This window comes from Accipiter gentilis, chromosome Z, assembly GCF_929443795.1.
Source record: "Accipiter gentilis chromosome Z, bAccGen1.1, whole genome shotgun sequence".
Taxonomy (NCBI): Eukaryota; Metazoa; Chordata; class Aves; order Accipitriformes; family Accipitridae; genus Astur; species Astur gentilis.
The window spans coordinates 82,930,480-82,936,737 of NC_064919.1; positions in this window are offsets into that span (position 1 = coordinate 82,930,480).

Sequence of the window (6,258 nt, forward strand, 5' to 3'; positions counted from 1 at the left end):
AGTGCTTCTGCGTGGGAGCTTATGGATGTCCCTGAGTTTTTCATTTTGTAAATTAACGTAAGAGGCTGTTACTAGGATAATGAATACTATGGGATGGTTCAGGTAATAAAGGAGCACGGATAAACCCAACACATGATCAGTTCTGAGGCTAAAATCCAGCAAGTAAAACATTTACCTTCTAGGCTTAGGTAAGAGATTTGGACTTTTCACTTGAAAAAGAAATGGATACTTAATTCCTTTAGCCTTTCTGAAAACTATAGCCACAGCTTTTAGGGAGTGAAAGAAAAATCCAGCTGTTGCTTCATCTTAACCACGCTTTCTTCCCCCTTTTGGGGACTGAGAAAAGGGGACTGAGAAAGGCAGACTTTTTCCCCTGCTCCACGAAAACCCCCTTCCTTTGCAGGTTCACACTCTTGTAGGTCATGAAGCTCACATAAAATGATGGGAAAGCCTCACGTACAGGCCATAACAGTTTGGGGTGATCATCTTATCTTCCTTTGTCCTGGCACCCAGGCCAGGACTCCAGCATTTAGACCAAAACATCCCTCTTGCTGAAGCTACGGACCAAGTCCTGTGCCTGGGAGTCATCAGAGACTCGCGGCACCTGCAGGTGCATCTCTCAAGGCCATTACTGAGTTGCAGTAACAGAAGAAAACCACCTTCTGTCCCTTCCTGGGACAGAAGACAACCACCACACCACCGGCACAGTTGAGCGGATGCTGAGGCAGGATATGTGATTTCCAGAGAGCACCCGGTGGATTTGAGTGCCATTAAAAATAGTTTTGCCGAGTAGACAGGTACGTTACTTTGCATTACTGGTAGCTGAGAAGGAAACATGCCTTGGCTGCCTCCATGTAGCACACTAACATTTCAGGAAATATCACTCAGTGTGAATGAAAAACGAATATATTTCTGAGATAATTTAACCAAGAGGCTATAAACTATATACTGTATCACTTTACCCCTGAGTTATCCTGCCCTATGCCAGTTGCGGTTTAAAATACTGACTATATACAAGCTTTTAACTAGTCTCAGTCATGCCAAAAAAGCCCAGGATCAAACCTTGTGCCAGCTTTTCCACTAGGCAGGATTCCGCAGCCCATAAGATCCCATGAGAACAGCCCTTCAGGAACGTGCCTGGCCTGTAGGCAAAGCCTTAGTGTGCTCATGAAATTCTATAAAGCTCTACTCGTCTTCCATTAGGAGCAAAAGCAGCCCCATACTTTGCTGGGTGTGCCTCTGCAGTTAAGTGCTTCTTGGTGTGCAAAACCTGTCTCAGAAAGAGCAGCAGAGCCATAGGCGCTGGCTGGCTGTATTTCCCCTCACCTGAGCATCTGCAGGCATGGTTTTTGTCCTTTAGGGGTTAAAGATTCAGGATTCTAGGCAAATAAGAGTTATTTTTTGTATTCAGCTCTGTTCCGCCCACCTTTCCCCTCCAAATATTTACTCTACTAGTAAAAATCATCTGGTCATTCAAATCAGCTACAGGAAGTTCAAGACCATGGATGATAAATTAGATGCACCATCTCTAATTACTCTGTCATCTGTTTTCCTGTAAGTACTGGGCAATTTCAGAGAAGCCTTAAGTAGGGAACTCAAGTCACACTTCCTTATCATATGTACACTGTAGTGGTTTGCGTCTCTGAAATATAAGAGCTGCCATTTTTCCTGTAGCATCAACATTTCTTTTCCCTACATCCCTCTACCTCCTTCTCTCTCTCTTTCCCTCTCTCTCTTACAGCACTTGGCAAGTTTCTCCCTGACAAAATGTCCATCTGTAAAAAATAAACAGAACAATAACACCTTGTAGGCATGATGTAAGTGTTGCTTGGGTTTTATTTTTGTACAGATATTTATATATTTAATTAAATACAGTCCTGGCAGCTTTGTAATTGCTTAAGAGTATTCTAACAAAAGCCTAACTGCTGAAGTGGGCAGAATTGCATGTTCCTTCATTTTTCTTGCTCTCCTTTAGCGTATTCTGTGCAGTGCAGCAATGAGCGTATGATTTACTATTGTCCTGGAACAATCTCTGCAAAACCTTGCCTTTGATTCCCCTCCCCACCTTCCACTGTTCATACGCACAGATACACATTTTGTATCCAGAGCGGTCCCAAGGGAAGATCAAACTCATCCCTTGTATAACTACCTTGAAGTCAGTGAAGTTTCACCATCACGGCTGAGTTTGGCCCCTTCAAGCAAAGCTCTGCAGCAGTTACAAGATATGTATGAAACAACCCAAAAGGTATTCCCTTCCACCCTGCGAAGCAGCAGATCAGACAGACAGATGGAACAACGGACAGACAGAACAGATAGGATTTGCTCTGAAAAGAAGAAATGGTGAATACTTTCCTGGCTGAGCTAGGAGCGATGCAGTTCCAGAAAAAATTTTGGAAAGTAATTTCAGGGACTTGGAGGCAAGTTGCAACTAATGAAATAGAAATTACCAATCATGCTTACATCAGGTCCTATGCCTTTAACACGCTTGATGTTATAGGACACATCTGGCCAATAGATACAACCAGTATGTGACTTCTGAAGATGCTGTAGTGCATCTTTATAAAACTCCACAGAACAAAAACTGCCCAGAAGTTTACTTCTGAACAACCTTGATTCTAGAAAATAAGTAACTCCCAGGCAGCAGCTGGTCAAACTCACAAACTGCAGGGTAAAACTCACATTCAAAGGTTTCGCACATGGACTCATTACCAAAGCCAAGTCCTTTGGTGCAAAGCCATTATGCGAGAGCAAATCTCAGTGATGAGATCAATGCTACAGCTATTCCCGAAACTTTGTTGTTTTGTGAAAAAAGTTCCTGCTCAGAGCAGCTGCCATGAAACTAATGAATGGACTTTGTCCTCAGGGAGAACTTGTCCTGTGCTCAAGGAGCTTTAGATCAGGCTGAAAGCTGTTGGTTTTCTGTGGTGAGGATTGCTACGGACAAGCAAAGAAATACGAAGAAGCAGAGACTCACCTTTTCCTAAAGAAAAGTTAGGCCTTGCTAACAAAGTCATTCCCCACTAACTCTCTGGATGATCTAACACTTTATAACATTTTTAGATGCACCTTTCCAACCTTAATGTCATTCACGGTTGTTTGTATAAAGATATAGCAGGATTGTTTGGTTTGGTTTGTTGGTTGTTTTTTTTTTTCTGTTGGATAATCAGAGATACCAAACAAATATTTGGAGGTTTTAGAGCTCAACGGCACAGAATACCTCAAAGACAAATCATCTGAGATACTTTTAGAAAAGATCTAGTGGCTTTTTTTGAAGAAGAAGAAGAAGAAGAAGAATCAGCCTAACCTTTTCATGTACATTAAGCAACAGTATTGATCTGCATACCTCCAGGGACAGTTTATAGGCAGAAGAGGTCAGGAAGAAATGCTCCCAGTTGCACAGCAGGGTGTTCAATGGGAGGAACTACAGGGAGATACTTGTTATTCACTATTTCCTGGAAAATCTCACTGACCTCTCCAGTGCTTGTCCTTGCTCTAAAAATGTATGTGGGGAATGAACCCAAACCAAAGCACCAGATTAAACTATTGAGCCTGGGATGGAATAGGAAAGGTTACCCAGCACAGACCGAATAACAGTTTTGAGTCCTAATGCTATAAGTTCGGACTGAAAGTCCAAAATCTGCAGCCAAGGTACCTTTTCAAATTTCCAGATATCCACTGCAATATCGTTCCGATAGATGGAGATTTCTCCCCCAGTCACTTTTGGAAATAGATTGTCCTTTCTGGAAACCAGAGCTGGAAAAAAGGAGCAGCTGCAATCAAGCTATCTTTTGCCTAGATCCTGCTCCCTATCTCTTCCAGCCTTTTCCCCAGAAAAAATAAAAATTGTAAAAATTCAAAAAGTAACATACAAGCATTTTATAGCTGTGTGGGCATGTATTTGCATGCATGTGAAACAGAGAGATGGGGAGAGGATTCCTGCCCCAGAAGTGTGATTAAATCCAAAGCAGGTTGATAAAGGATCTACTGTACTAGGATGTATTAAAAAAGAGAGTTATTGTATCTTCTGAACTGATCAAGGTGATAAAGTAACTGATCACACAGAACTGCTGGAACTACACCCAATTCTACTCCATGAGTAAACAGAGTCCTGTGGCTCATTCAAGAGGCTATAAATTTAAGCTTAGTATTTCAGGTCTATATCTAAAGAGTGACAGAACCTCATATCTCCTGATTCATCCAGAAAGAATGCATCATCTTTTTGTACCAATCTAATCAGGAACACTTTTGCCATGTCCATTTTTCTTTTTAAGTCAAAAAAGGCACAGAAGAGATTTATTCTTTTTTTGTTCTTTTCTTCCTTTTTTTTTTATTTTTTTATTCCCCCCCCCCTAGATATGGGGAAAATAAAACTAACCTCGACTTCGCCAAGCCTCTGACACAGGTATCCTGACAGTACAGCTCACGCTAGAGCAGTTAATTTCAACCCTGTGCTTTAAGTACCATCTAGTGGTTAGAAATATATTTGCATGTCTGTTGGCATATTTTCGAAATCCGATTTCTGTATATTTTAGAGATGAACTAGTCTTATCATTTTCTGAAATGAAATAAAAAGAAAAAGAAACACTCTTTCATTTATTATTCTTCCCTTTTTTTTTAAAGAAAATAAAATCATGTCTTTTTACCCACCTTGTCTCAGTTCCACTGGGAGCACTGAAATGTTCATCATCTTCAGAGAAAAAAGGGATCAAGAAAAATGTAGCTGTGCTTTTTTTTTTTTTTCTTTTACAGATAGAAAATAAATGTCAATGCATAAGCCTTCGTTTGCTTATATTTTTTTTAAAAAGGGGGACTTTTTTTCATTAAGAGCTCAACCCATACGTCTCCGAATATGCATTTGAGAATTGGCCTTCAATTTGAGCCATTTATTACTTTTGAAAGCATTGCTCCATCTATCTGTCTGTCTTAAATTAATATCTCTCTTTGTGTGTTCCCCTTTCCATATTGTCTGCCATCTGTTATATGATTACTGAGAGATAATGCCTGGTTCACTTGTTTGATTAGTTTTCATGCTTTCAGTTTCAGCGGACGTTGGTTAAATACCCACGGTGTCGTCCTCCTGATATCAGCAAAGTTAAACCACAAACAGGTAGAGGTAACCTCCTCCTTTCTACAAAATCTACGTGATCCTTTTCTAGCATCAGGCTCCAAATGTTAGTTATGTAAGTCGTAGCCGGTTACCTTTAAAAAATCATTTGGGAGAAATTAGATCTTGTATCATCCTAAAGCAGGCATTTACGATAGATTAATTCAAAATGTTGCTTAAGGCACCTGTCTTCCCCCCGGGTTACGGCGGGAGCTCATCGGTGCAGGTCAGGCGAGGCCCCTGGACCACGATCCGGTTCCTCGCCGTCGACCTCCAGCGTTGGTCAAGCTCCCCCAGGCATGAAAGAGCCTTCAGGAGACCTGCCCTCTCCCCGACCGGCAGCTCAGGGTCAGAGGATACCAACAACAGCAGCTCAAAGGGCCTGAAATCGGATCGTTTTTGTCCCTAGCCTCTCCTTCCGTGCAGGGGAGAGCTGTCAGTGCAGCCCGTGGAGCCTGGGGACGATGCTGCTCACCCCATACCAGGCACCAGGACGGCTCCAACAGCTCCCCAGGAGCTACCAGCAGCACTGACTAAGGCCCTAACGGCTCTAAGGACAGCTTAAACACCGGCCTAGGCGTAAACATCCCTAGGTGTCTAAATTCAGGTGTTTTACTTAGGCACGCTATCCCACTCACTATTTTAGTCAGCTAAAATTTGGCAAGACGAATTCCACCCCGGAAGGTTGCTAATTTCACCTTGTAAGTCTAACTGGCAAGTGATGTGAGAAAAATAGAGACAATAAAACATTTATCATTCTCACACTGCCTCAGCACGGGTTATTACCCTCTCAGAGTTTGTCCCCACAAACATTCAATTTGGTGTTTGTCACAAGTGATGGAGCAGGATCCCATAAAGAATGTCCTGCTGCTACTGGAAAATGTTTCTGTCCCTGGTTCTCCGTCCCAACTGCTTATTCCCTCACCCCCACACTGGAGATTTCCAGCCAGATCTGCATGTAGCCATAGTCTAACTCCGGAGATACCAAGAACCTGTGCATGGGAGGAATTCTTATATGACAGTTTAAAAAAGTCAGTTAAGTTCCTAACTGAGAAAAGCAAGAATCATTTAAGTACATCCCATTTGACAAAATTTAGAGATTAGCCCTTTTCCTGTTAGAATACTGTTCATGCTGCTTGTATCATATATCATAA